General features: G+C 53.8%; 1 protein-coding gene across 11 annotated transcripts in view; it reads right to left on the minus strand.

Annotated features, from left to right (window-relative positions):
* BCOR (BCL6 corepressor) overlaps positions 1 to 13,838 on the minus strand; it is a 58,317-nt gene that overhangs the window by 28,101 nt on the left and 16,378 nt on the right. For 2 of the 11 annotated variants that reach the window (XM_086934141.1, XM_086934132.1), the window contains exon 1: positions 3,729 to 3,849. The exons of the other annotated variants lie outside the window; for them this stretch is intronic. The gene's annotated coding sequence lies outside the window, so the exon portion shown is untranslated. Of the gene's footprint in view, positions 1 to 3,728; positions 3,850 to 13,838 lie in introns of those variants that run through there. 11 annotated transcript variants of the gene reach the window in all.

The raw sequence follows: 13,838 nt of genomic DNA on the forward strand, positions 1-13,838 counted from the left end.
GATGAACAGAGCCCCCACTGCCGAACGGAGCCTAATGAACGAGTCCAGCACCATCGGATCTGCAAGAAACGGATCCGCGTGGAACACTAGAAGAGCGCTGCGGGCGCACTTACGTCTGTCCGCGCAGGGCCGGGCTCCTCCAGGGTCGGCGCTCCTCTGCCGGCCGGCTCGGCAGCCGCGCGATGCGCACGTGTAATTCGGGATAATTGGTGTCTCCGAGTTGCAGGGAGGGGCGGACTCCGGGGATTTCAGGCGATTTACAATCTGCGGCGGCGCTCCAGGGAGAGCAGCCGGCTCACGGGGGAGGGGCGGGGGCCGCACACCGACTGCATGCCAAGGAGCCCGGAGGCTGCCGAGCGCGCCTGCTGGAAGGATGGGCCGCCAGGAGCCGCAACTACAGACATACGGTGGGTGCGCAAACCAGAGAGCCTGGCGAGGGGACGGAAGCGCACTTCTGTACAGTTGGCCCAATTATCCCCTTTCTCTACCTATCAATGCAGTGGGGCTATGCTGCTGTCAGGAAAGAGCACCAAAAGGGACAAAACCCCGAACAGCACCCGATACAAGAATAGGGCGATCAGAAGTGCGCGGGCACATACCTGGACCATGTCATCACGCTAGGGATGGCATGATGGCGGTGCGGAATGCATGACGGCTCGGGAGCCCCAGGTAAAGGGACGGGACTTCGGTACTTTTGCGCACCTTCTTGGCACTGTTCTTTCATTTGAGGCGTAAACCAGCACACCACACAAGCGGGTAGCACCCCGTCAGAATCGTGCAGGAAAGCCATAACACCATCACTAGAGGTGCAGAGTTGAATTACAGGGCTGCAAGGAGCTCGCAGCAACACACGCAGTGGAAGGAACCCCTAAACCCCTCCCTCGCTCGCTCCCCACCAAGCTTATGTTGAAGGGATAGACGCCCCCGCAAAAAAAAAAAAAAAGCGTGGCGCCAGAAACTACATGTTGTGTCTAAACCTGTCCCGCCACTGGAAGGTGCAGTGAGTGATGTACGTGTCAGGTACTCGCTGGCAAGAAAGCGTGGACACAAGGTGCGCCCCCGAGTACACAAAGCAGCACCCCACAGACAGGGGTTGTCAACATGCACGCCCGCAATGACTCGGGATACCCGCGGCCCCTGGCACAAGTGGGGTGCCGCAGTGTACACCCCGATAGCTCCACGCCGAGATCTTAGCCCCAACACGAGCAGAACAAAGAAGCGCGCGTCCCCGTGCTCTGCGCGTGCGATCGAGCTGCGGCCGACCCAGTCTGGGTACCAAAGCAGAGACTTAACTGACAAGTGCACCTCCAGAACTTAGATAATAATTCCAGCCGCGGCGTAGGTCGTAGGAGATGCGCGCAAAATGCGTTCACAGTGCTTGGGGGCGATTTAGCCATATTCCACCTAATCGGAGCACCGACTCCGGTCACTATACACACAACTGAGTTATGAGAGTGTGGAGGTAGCGTTAATGCCGCGCGGATACCAGAATAGTACGAAACGCAGCTGGCCAGTCATTACACCCGTTTATCGTACATGCAACAACCGCAATACAGTCTGTACATTCTATAACAAGTACATTCAGCAAATTGAAAAATTCTCATTTTACGAACTTATTTAAAATGTTAAATATTTTCCTATTTTGTAAGTTAGGTTTACTATCTTTGACAAATCCGCCTCACGACGCTTAATAAAACATAAGCCTCTCTATGTAGGTCTGTTTTGCATTTGGGGCAATTATGACATTTAAACCTTTTCTGACCGGCTGCCACAAATCTCCACAACTGGTAGCGGCCCAATCCTTAATTGCAGCTTCATCTGAGAATTATGTAAACTGTCCTTAAAAACCGCGACTGCTTTCTCCGAAAGTACCCTATGCGGCCCGTCTGGAACTAAGAATTGTACTGGGACGTGTAATATGCTGTGCGGTGGCCGGTTTATGCAAATTGGACACCTATCCTCTGGTTGTGGGGATGTCGCCGCTGGATTCCTCCTGCCAGGCCCGTGGGCAGCTGTAGAGGCTGCCCACGGTGACCGACTCCGGTAGTGCAAGCACGAGTTACTAAGCGGAACGGGGCAGGCTCGGCCAGTGGTCTGCCGACCCCCACGGCTGCTCAACAATGGTCCAATCCGACTTGGAAAACATTACACAGATCAGTCCGCACACGGAGCCCGTAACATACTTTCTGGACCTGGAACCCCAATACTGCTCGGCACACGCACCTGTTTTTTTCCCAGACTGTCACCAGTTAGCTACAAATAGGTCTGAACCCATCTTGGCCATAGTATTCTATTGGCAAACCGTGTCCACGATGGTTTAGGCCGCTCGGGACACCCTCCATTCAGCCTTCCATGACAGTCACGTTGAGATTCCATATATGACTATTTTAGTCACTTGTGAGGACCTGGCGGTGACTGCACCGGGTAGGGCTCTCGTTTGTCCTTTCACGCGCCAGCTAGCTCTCTGGAGCGGCCTTTGAGTGTTATACCACTACATAGAATTAGTAAATAATCTGCAGCGACTAGAACTAGCACATCTAACTGCTCTAAAATGTGTTATTGGCAGCAGGTCACGCACCAACCTGTCGGGCAGATACTGCTCCTGGTCGCAGGAGGATGCCAGGCGCTTTGCAGCGTTGTCCGTCACCCCCTGCACCCTCCGTACACGGGAGGGTATGGAGTGACGGGAAAGCTGCCGCTAGTGCAGGCCGGGACCTAAGGGGTTAAGCGTCTCTGCCGCTGGCTGCAATGAAATTAGGCCCGCCATGGCGCCGGTGTTTGCTCAACAGACCTCCAGCCTTTAGCAGTTCACTAGAAGTTCACTCGGCTGAGATGCGGTGGGGGAGGTGCCCGTCACGCAGCGCTCGAGGGAGGCGCTACTGCGAGACAACAGGGGTGCTAGTCTGTGCGCAGTGTGCGAGCTCCAGAAACCAAGTCGAGTTCAGCCTTTATCGCCCCACGGTGCAGGCACAAGCGGGTATTTGGCGTGTGCACCGAGGTGAATTCGGGCTGGATTGCATATAACGGAGATCAGCGCGAGTCCCGCAGAAGCCCCACACTAAAGGTGCTCCACCCAGGGCCAAAGCATCAGCAAAAACAAGCCGCCCGAAGTGTGGGCAATAGAACTGCTATAAAGAACTAGACTCCTGAATAACTCCGATATTACGCGTTTCTAGATCACTTTAAACAATCATTCATGGGTTTTCAAAATACACACCGTCACACACACACAAGCGCAAGACTAGCCATCTCCTTGTGTAAAAAATATAAAACCAGCCTTTTACATGCTTTGAGAAATGTGAAAACCCTACAAGAAAGAAATTCAACTGGGAGCGCCGAGGGCTGACAGAACGGCGCTAGCCTCAGCGCGGGCGGTGCGGGAGGCACCGGGTGACACGCGCGAGGGCGCAGCAGACCCGGGCTCTGGGGTCAGGCGAGGCCAGGGGCGCTGCACCGCCAGAGGACTCTCCAAAGGTCACCGCCAGGAGGAGCGGCGCCCCCGGAGCACTGCGACGAAACCCGAGCACAAAGGAGCACCTGCCGCGCACCCTGCCAGCCGGCGAGGGCTGCTTACCCCGATCCCCTCCCTGCCCGCCCCGTGCCTCGGCTCCGGGCCCCCGCGCTGCGCTCCGAGGGGCGGCTCCCGGACAAAGCCACCAGCAGCGGCCCCGTGGCGCTCTGGTTCAAACCCCCAGGCCTCCCTCCGCCACCCCCGGGTCTCCCCGTACCTGCTGCCCCCAGCCTCATATCCCGTGGGGTCGGCCTCTCCGGGCGGTGGTCGCTGCGTGCGGGGTGGACGCGCTGCTCCGGCTCGGTGCGTGCGGCGCGCTGTGCGGCCAGGAAGCCTCTGAACGGCAGACACCGTCGCTGCAGCGCACCGCTTCCCATTTGGCGCCTTTCCTCCTCCCTCTCTCCTCCTCCTCCCTCTTCCACCCGCCCCTCCACCTCGGGCTGCTGGCTGCGCGCCAGCTTTCCACCGTGTCACCTCCTGCTGCTGCAGCCTTGCGAGCAGCCTCGGGACGGTGGGGGAGGGGTGCTCCCGCTGCAGAGTCTCCTATGGAAGTTTGAGGGGGGGCTTCAGGAGCTAGCCGCCACTGGGGGTTAACCCCCCGCCTCCCGGAATGCAAACAGCGCCACACCCGCCTCCACCGGGTCTGTTGCCAGGCTACTGGCCCCAGCTCCACTGCACCGCGCCTGCTGGCACCAACGGTGCCTCGACTCTCAAAGCGCATCTCGAGGCGCTCTTCGGCTCCAGCTCAGCTGAACCCCACAGGGCAACATGTTCATATTTATAGAATAAAAGGATTCAGCCACACACAAAACATAACCTCCGCCCAACTCCCGAGAGTTTTTAATAAAGTGGCATTTTAAATAGCGCCTCATACTCCAATGCCTGCAGTTTCTAGGGGCTGTAGTTAGATGCTAAGATAAGCGATTTAATACGAACTGCGTGTATTATGCAAGTCCTACCCACAAAAAGCCGATTCAACAGTTCACCCGAAACGAAATGCCGGGTTCGTTTAAAAATATATATTTTTCATGTGTTCTGGCGAGACCTTTCATACACAGAATAAGCGACACCGGCATTTTTGATTGATGTTTTATATAAGTTGTTGACCTCAGAGTGCTTTACATAGATGCAAAACATATATACCGTGCAAAGTTACAAACACCTTATAGAAAGACAGCAAGCAGGGCCCTTCAAGAAAATCATACGAGTAAAGGGTTGAACTTAATTTGTGATTTTTTTTTCTGGAATTAAATTAAAGCCGGATGTGTTCTAAAATGATGAACTCTAGACTTGTTGCTGTAACATTTTAGAAGTGTAGACTGATATCTGCCACATTTGAGGAATACCTCAAATCAGATTAAAACCGCCGAAAACGAGGCACAATTGCAGACGCCGTTTAAGGCCACGTGAGGAGTCTACCAGTTGTTGAAAAAAATAAACTGCTAATAAAACGTGCTGTCCCTTATTCACTTACAAATAAAAATGTAATTGGTGCTATAGAATTCTGAACTGAAACAAAGCACACCCTGTACAACACCAGGTTTCATATTTTGACAGCTCCCGAGAGGTGTCCTGAACTGTGAGAGCGCAGGTATGGGCAGAGGCTGCCTGGAGGCCAAGCTTAAGCCACGGAGTGGCGGACAAGGCCGGCAGCCGCATACGAGCGCGGGCACGACGCCGAGCCCTGCTGGATAGGACGCGCCTGCGTACACAGAGCCGTGATCCCGCATCATCAGACTATGGTGCCCGCTCAAGCACAGCAGCAGATGCCGACAGGGGCGCCCGCACACCCCTTGGGACAGACAGCCCCGAGGGGAGGAGTGCACAGACAGCCCAGAGGACCAAAAGCCTCATAGCCGCCCCAGATGAGGCTAACGACACCCGAGAGAGAAAAGGGGAGGTAATAAAAAGGGACCAAGAAAATAGAAAAGCGGAGGCATACGACTGGCGGAGCCACGGACATCCGTGAGGGGAGGAGTGCATAGACACTCGAGAGGACCCAAAGACAACAGAAGAGTGACCCGAGAGAAGAGGAAGGCAAGCGGGGCATAAGAGAAGGGGGACAGACGCACACCAGAGAAGAGACTTCAAAAGAGGAGGCGAGTGGCCAAGGTCAGAGCCTCGACCGGGAACCCCAGAGAAGCACAGAGGGCAACAAAAAATGTAATGGAAATATTGCAAGAGAAACTGCCCTCTCCCCGTGGAAGGCACGACTTTCCGATTGAATCAGTAAACTCCGAGGCCGCCAAGCCGCGGAAGTGCAAAAACTCTACACTTCCGGAGGCTGGCTGGGTATCTGGTCAGAAGATACCCTGGGCTCGAGGTGGGAGACAGCCATGGTATCGGTCTAGACGAGACTGCACCTTGGGCTGCAGAGGGCTTGAGCGTTTATACAGGCGATAACATGGGCACAAAGCGCAGGAGTGCCGGGACCAGGGACACAGATCATGAGAGTCCAGGGCATCCCAGGAGGCATCCCGAGGCCATGGAGTGCATCTCTGTCACTACAAAATGCAGCTCGGGTTTATAATATCTGGCCAGCGATGCGTGTGAATTTACGCAGGAGTCAGCGGAGCCACAGAGACTGCATGCGTGTTGAGGCTGGAGACACCTTGAGCCAGAGAGGAGACAAGCGGCAGTCCGGCCCAGGGAGAGTTCATGAACGTCTAGACAAGAGACACCTCGGTACACGGAGAGTTGATATGCGTTTAGTAGGCAAGATACATCTCGGGCCTCGAAGTAAGGTTCATATGCGTTTAGACAAGAGACGTCCCGCGCCACGGAGGGTTCATATGCGTCTAGACAAGAGACATCTCGGGCCTCGAAGTAAGGTTCATATGCGTCTAGACAATAGACATCTCGCGCCACGGAGGGTTCATATGCGTCTAGACAAGAGACATCTCGGGCCTCGAAGTAAGGTTCATATGCGTCTAGACAATAGACATCTCGCGCCACGGAGGGTTCATATGCGTCTAGACAAGAGACATCTCGGGCCTCGAAGTAAGGTTCATATGCGTCTAGACAATAGACATCTCGCGCCACGGAGGGTTCATATGCGTCTAGACAAGAGACATCTCGTGCCACGGAGGAAGGTATATATGCGTCTAGGCAAGAGACACCTCGGGCCACGAAGGAAGGTTCATATGCGTCTAGTCAAGAAACACCTCGGGCCACGGAGACTTCATATGCTTCTAGGCAGAAGACGCCTCGGTACACGGAGAGTTCATATCGGTACATGGAGTTCACATGCGTCTAGGCAAGAGACACCTCCGTATACGGAGGGTCCATATGAGTCTAGGCGAAACACCTCGGTACATGGGAGAGATCAGATGCGTCTGGGCAAGAGACACCTCGGCCACGGAGGGTTCATATGCCTCTAGGCAGCAGCCATCTCAGGCTACGGAGGTTTCATATGAGTCTAGGCAAGACATCTCGGGCTACGGAGAGTGCGTATGCGTCTAGGCAGGAGACACCTCGGGCCATAGAGTTTACATATACATCGAGAAGCGACCGCTGGAGCTACATAGCCCATGCGTGTACAGGCAGGTGAGTGTGTACCCGAATCTGGGTGGAAAAAAAAAGATCAGAAAGGAGACAACGGACCAGAAAATGTGTATGGTATGAAATTCGTGTATCCTCCCGGGTCATAGCTCCGGGGACGAGCAATTCGCATCCGTGTTCTCCACAGAACTCACGTTTCAGCCACCCTCGAAGTCCTTAGCCTCGGAACGTCAGCCATTTTCAGCCAGTTACAAGTCCAGCCACCCATCACCCGCAGAACGAGGGGGAGAAAGCCTGGAATTAAACCTCTGGCCTAGCAGGAAGAGGGCCGCAAAGCCCTAAGGGATGCCCTCCCCCAGTGCAAGTCACTCCACCTCGGGTATAACCATTCCCTGCCTGGAACTCCATTTTCACTCAATTGTGCACATACCGCTTCAGTTTATTCGACCACCTTCCGGACCTAGATCCACATGTCACCAAACACGAGTGTAACACGAGAGTAGTGGTAGATACCAAGCGGTGGTCCAGGAGAACGCCTGCTGCCCTCCGTATACTACATAGGCGATGAGAGGCCCGGCAAGCTGCTTTGAGGCGATTAAGGAGCTACACGAATAATCCAAAGAATGTGCAGCATTTGGGCAGGCTCTTAGATACGTGCCAGAGCTGCCCGGAGCAGGGGAACGGAGATTATGCACACGAAGGAGCACTGGACTAAAAATCCGCTGCGCGCAACTGATCGGACTTTAAAAGCCATTGGTGTGTGCGCCACACACGCGCGCATCCTGCTTTCATCATTGTACGGTGAACGGGAGTGGGCGCCCCCGCCTCTTCCCGCCCTCCCTCCCTCCTCGCAGGAGCTGCTGCCGGGGATGAGCCGGCCATGGCAGCCAGCCACACGGGAGGTCACACGCTGCTGCTCTTAATATTTTCCAGGCGCCTCGCCCTCCTCCCCTCCGCCGCGGGCACATCAGCCCCTTCATCGCGCACAGATCCGCGGCTTCCGATCCCGGCCGCGCCATCTTAGAGGCAGCTGGAGAGGGGGTGGTACAGCACGGGAGCGGGGCAGACGATTCACGGCAAACTTCTCTGGGCAAGGTCACTGCGTGCTTTCTCTGCCGTTCCACAACCGACACAAAACATACCGTCACACAGGTTTACCCTTCTGCAGATCCCATCAATGAAACCCGTAAGCCTCGGGTGGCACCGAATGTTATTATTCTTTGTCAAATTAGGCACCGAGTAACTTACAGAGCAGAATTAAACGTTGCTGGTAAAGCTTGTATAGAGCGAGGTAAAAGCAGGCGACAATACAATCTTTTATTTAAAGACAGGGCGTTCGGGGTAGACGTGTCTAAAGACGAAAAGGAGGACACTTTAGGGCATTTTTAGAAAATGGAGAAAGAAAGAGCTGGGTTATCAGGGTTGTTGGTGCATTCAAATGTGGGTCAGGTTCTCGGCGCCATCACCAGTCAAGACGTCTCGCACACAGAATTAAAACTGAACGCGAAGAGAGCTCGCCAAGACTGCGGGAAACACTCGTGCGCTTTCCGAAAACAAAGCAACAAGCTCCCGGCGCAGCCTTTTCCGCGCCAGCCTCCTCCCCGCCCCTTTCTCATTTCACTGACAGGAAACTTCAAGTTGAAAAGAAAACCCCACACACGCTGCCCGGAGGCGGAAAAGAATCCACCAGCCTGTGTGCGCGAGCTGTGCCGGGCGGGCGGCGCTGCCTGCAGCCCACAGAGCCAGGGTCAGAGGCGACGAAGCACCAGCGCCGGGAGTCAAGCACTGGCCCTCGTGGGCCGGCTTTAGGGCATTGCCACTGGTGCGGTCGCACTGTGCGATGTCCTGTGGAGGGGGCGCCGACCTCAGGGCTGGGCGCTGCGTTTAGCAGAAATGTATGATTGGAGAGATGAGGGGCAGTTGTGCCCGGTCGTTGTGAGAGAATCTGAGGAGGCATTCATGCGGTGGGGGGGCCCCATTTAGGTGGTCGGACTCACACCCAAGTCCGAAATACTGGTTGAACTCTAGCTCCATGACACACACAAGGTTTTTTGTGCTAAAAGACATTTGTTTGTGGGCTGGAAGTCCCCTTGGCCCAGTAGAAACAAAGTAAGGCCACAACTTTCATTAAGGGGGTGGGTGTTTCGGTATTAACGGAACGCCAGGCCCACATGTTTATGGCGTGCGCCCCTTCACTGTGCTTTGCGCAGGGGTGGCGTTAACCCGACTCTGGTGCAAGGCTTTATCCGCTCCGGCAGTGATGTAGGATGTCAGCCCCACCTCCCCTGTATGACGAAGGGTGTTTTCAATCCAGGCTGTTCGAATCGTGGCGTCAGCCCCCCACCACCCCCGCCCAGGTCTTGTGTAGGGGCGGCGTCAGGCCAGTCTGTGGTGTGCAGTGGTGTCAGCCCTGGCTGCCTCGTAGGGTGGTAACAGCCCCGGCTCACCGCCTGGGTGCATTCATCGACCGCGGCCCCGGAGATGCTTTTTGCATAATTGCGGCTGACAGGCCCTGTGGTTGCCTCGTTTACGGAGCAGCAGATCGGAAGGGCTGATGGACGCGCCCCCGCCCACTCCCAGACACTCTCCGACGTACACGGCTCGCGCCGCCCACCACGAAGAGCACGGGTTCGCTCTCCAAGCCCCCGAGGAAAAGGAAGAGGTTTGGTGGTGGGGGCCGTGGCCAAACGCCTTTTGCTATATTAATGCCAAGTTATGTGGCTATTACAAAAAAATCTCCAAGTGTAAACGGCTGCATGCCAGCACCCCCGCAGGGTGGGGGGGGGGGGAGCGTGTTATGGGTCGTATTGTTGAATAATGTCAGAGTGAGCTGAAGCGCGCTTTACCCCCATGAGCTACCACATCTTGAAGTCTGACAGGATAGACATTTTTGTCATTTCATTTTTCGGTTACGAGTCTTCCGCGGACCAGAATTTTTGGGATAGAGAAGCGTGTCGCTGAACCCAGTTCTTGCTACCCTAAAGTACCCCCTGGCACTACTTTACCTGCCGTGTGGGTGCCAGCGAGGCGTGTACAACAACGGCTGATAGTGGCGAGAGGACGGGGCTCCCCACAACCTCTGCGCTTTAATTACCGGCTCTTGTTTCGCGGCCCCGACGGCAGCGGGAGCCTGGACAGATGTGAGGGGGTGACGCGGGCACACAGCTGGAAGGAGCGGCCTGTCTATACGCCGCCTCCCCGCCGGAAAACACGCGGAGCAGTCTGTATGTCTCACACACACTAAACCAGTATGTACACTACGCGTGCAGATTTTAGGCCCACGATTCTCCGCAGTCCATGTAACGCCCCCATCCCGCCCCACCAGGTCAGGACAGAGCCCTTCCCTCGGGTCCTGGGTGCAACTTTTAACTCCGAAGACAGCAGTGCTCCGGCCTGGAGCCCACAGATGACCCCACGCTTCCACTGAGCCCAGAACCAGACTCCCTGACCCCTAGGGATGCACCCAGAGCCGCACAGACCACAACAACTCCGCCACCGTTTTCATAATCAAGTTAGTCACCTGAACACTCTGGGGAGACCCGATAAAGACGCGTAGACACCCCTGAACACAAAGGGACGACTGCAGCTCTTGTACACTTCAGGCGATCTCAAAGGCCCGAGAAACTCCCCTTCCGGACTCGTGGTAGGAGACGTGCAGCACAGGGCACTGTGCCATCCGCGGGCTTACATGCGGACCGACCACACACGCTCAGATGCACTTTTCAACACGAAGGAAAACGGGCAGTTGAGACTAACAAGCACGTATACAGGAAGCAAAAGAAACCACCCCTGCCCCATGCAGGCCTCTTCAGGGGTGTTCAAGACCTATAATGGATTGGGGGCTGCACGAGAGAAGGCGGAGACAGCAAATAAATACAAGAATACCGGATGTGTACAGCGTTTAGAACCGAAGCAAGTGCGACACGAAGCACTATAAAAAACACGCCCTTCGTGCTCACTGCCGGATGTTTATGCCAAGCCGCCATAGCTGGCTGGACTCAGTATCTTTGAGGGACGGAGTGGAGAGGTCTCCGAATGAAGTATATGAAATTTAAACTCAGTGACACCAAAGAGATCAAACGTGGGGGAGGGGCCCATGCCGCCCCTTAGGGGGCTTATTAACCAGTGGTCTATGGCTGCAGGCAAACACACAGTACAAACACACCGCGCACACACAGGACAGGACACAAAAACTTGGCCCCAAAAACTGCAGATACTGGGCAAAGGGACGACCCAGGAGCAGAGAAACAAAACAATGCACACCAAAACAGCACACAGCAGGCACAGGGCAAAGACAAACAGCGTATGGAGGAGGGGTGGGGGTCAGGCGTGGGCACACAAACATGCAGCAAACAGATGCCCAACCCACAGACAAACACGGGGAGCACGGGCAGAAATCCGGGCACAGTCGGAGACACAAAGGCAGAAATGTCGCAGACCAACACCACACATCAGACACAATGCAAAGAAAGCCAAACACGCAGAGAAACAGACAGCAGGAAATGGACACAGAAACTCACATGAGACTAGAACTGCAGACACCCTGCCCAAAAGGAGACACGGGCCGTAAAGTCATAGCAGAACAGAGGGACAGGAAAACAACCAGTAGGAAGAGATGGAATGGAGCCAGGCACATACAAAGACACAGAGCAGTCACACGGAGGGCTCCGCGCTCCTGCAGTTATTACAATCGACCCAGTGGCGATAATGCTCGGCCGCACGGCTCACTGCGCCCCCGCAGGGTCACAAGGTCACCCCCATATGAACAAGCCGATTACTGCAGAGAATGCGCCCGTCCATCAGGGGCTGCCTGCCCTCTTGGGGCTCTAGGGAGCAAGCCACAGTGGCCCCGCACCGCCGTGGCATGCCTGCGGGCCAACCCGGCCTTTATGTCACACCCTGTGATTCATGCTGCCTTGGGTAGGGCACAGGCTGGCCTCGAATTACGAATCTCGTAAACAGTGGTACAATGCACAGCCTATTGTCGCACATTATATAAGATACCCTACAACCAGAATTCTGTATTAATCGTGCGTGGGCGTAGCTATCAAAAGATTAGCAGGTGCAGTGGCACCGGGGCCCAGTGGTGTTTAAGGCCAACTGTGGCCCAGTTACAACGGATTTATTGCCAAATCAGTGCAAGCGGGCCTATTTTCCCTGGCAGCAGCGCCAGCCCATTTCTGCAGCAGAGCTTTACAACTGCTCGCCAGTCCGGAAGCAAAATGAGGTGCAGGCCGCCCCTTTTTTGCAGGACACCCAGGAAAGGACCCCATGGGCGGCTCAAGCTAACGGGTACTTGTCCTGCCAAAGGCCTCGGGTGCAGGTTTCTTGTTAGACCAGCACAAGTTTAAACCAGAGAGTGCCCACATATGCGTTTGTGCCCAGCCAGGGCCCCCAATAAAGAATGTTATTTCAAACCTCTCTTAAACACTATAGCGTGGGGTTAATTGTGGCGTTCGAAAGTTTGTCGTGTGGATAAGAGACAACACATACAATATAACAGATTAAAAAAAGCTTAACAGGGACCACATTACGTCAAATTCCATCAAAACCTCCTTATTGGCTCACATGTACTTTACGGAGGAAGGGTTACTCACAAAGGCCTAGTCAGTGTAATTTCAACACGGACTTAACTACTATGTACTGGTTATGTAGAAATTACATTGTTTACAACTTTTACACTTGAATAAGTACTATGGGATAGCATTCATCATACATGCAGATCAGCTGAGTGTAATAAGCCATTTATTACTATTAATAAGGCAGGGGGCATAGGGATTCATAGCGTACACGTCCGCACACATCTTATTTATATTTCAAGGCGCACAAGTGTGCAATTATAATAAAACTAATAAAAACACTTTCACACGTCTTTCACAATACGGTCATTTCCGCATTGAGGGATGGGTCATTCTTCCTAACATTTAGTCCAGGAGACGCCCAGAAAGCCTCTTCCTTGGTCTGATTTATCCCACCAGATAAATTACTCGCCAATGTATTTCAATATTATAGAGAAAATTAAATACATATTAAAAACATTACAGCTCGGGACGAACCACCTTAAGTAGCAGCTATAATAGTCGGTCTACAAGGTGGCCCATTGTCAGCGAGAACATTGCCTACAGTAGCTGCAAAGCCCTTCACTTCCAGGGACAGTCTTTAAGGCGCTTCGTGCCGCACCTATGCGGTTTCTAAACATTATAAATGACAGAGTTCAAAACTTGCTGAGATTTCACTTAGGGTTTTCAAATCTACCTACTTGTGAGCAACCAGCATGGAACTTAAGCTGGGGAATCCCCCTTACAACCGCCCCCCCCCCCCCCCCCCCCCCGAAGAGAAACGTCATCGTCAACACAGGAAAACCTACTTGGAAAGTGCACTCTTACTTGCAGGTTCGCAAAACACTAAAAGCATAATTGTTGGGCCAGCATACAATTATTGACGTGTATCGTGTAATATGAGCCACGGGACTGGTGACTTTTCACAAATACCCTCACAGATTGCCCCTGTGGTTTACAACGTTAATTCACGGGCCCCATAAAATACACCTATACACCCTGTATCAGAAAGGGACAACCCCCCCCCCACCCCCCACTAAACACTTCGAGAAACCAATATATTGATATCATTTCACCCGAAAGGTGTCGGTAAACATGTGACACCTATATATATATATATATATATATATATATATATATATATATATATATATTTTTTTTTTTTTTTAATTGGACCGGTCTCAAACTGCCCATTAATTTCCACTTCAAACAACAAGCGTGAATTACAACCAACCCACTGGCTTCCCTACAACTCACACATCAGCCCG

The sequence above is a fragment of the Lissotriton vulgaris genome, chromosome 8 (genome assembly GCF_964263255.1).
Source record: "Lissotriton vulgaris chromosome 8, aLisVul1.2, whole genome shotgun sequence".
In the NCBI taxonomy this organism is placed as follows: domain Eukaryota; kingdom Metazoa; phylum Chordata; class Amphibia; order Caudata; family Salamandridae; genus Lissotriton; species Lissotriton vulgaris.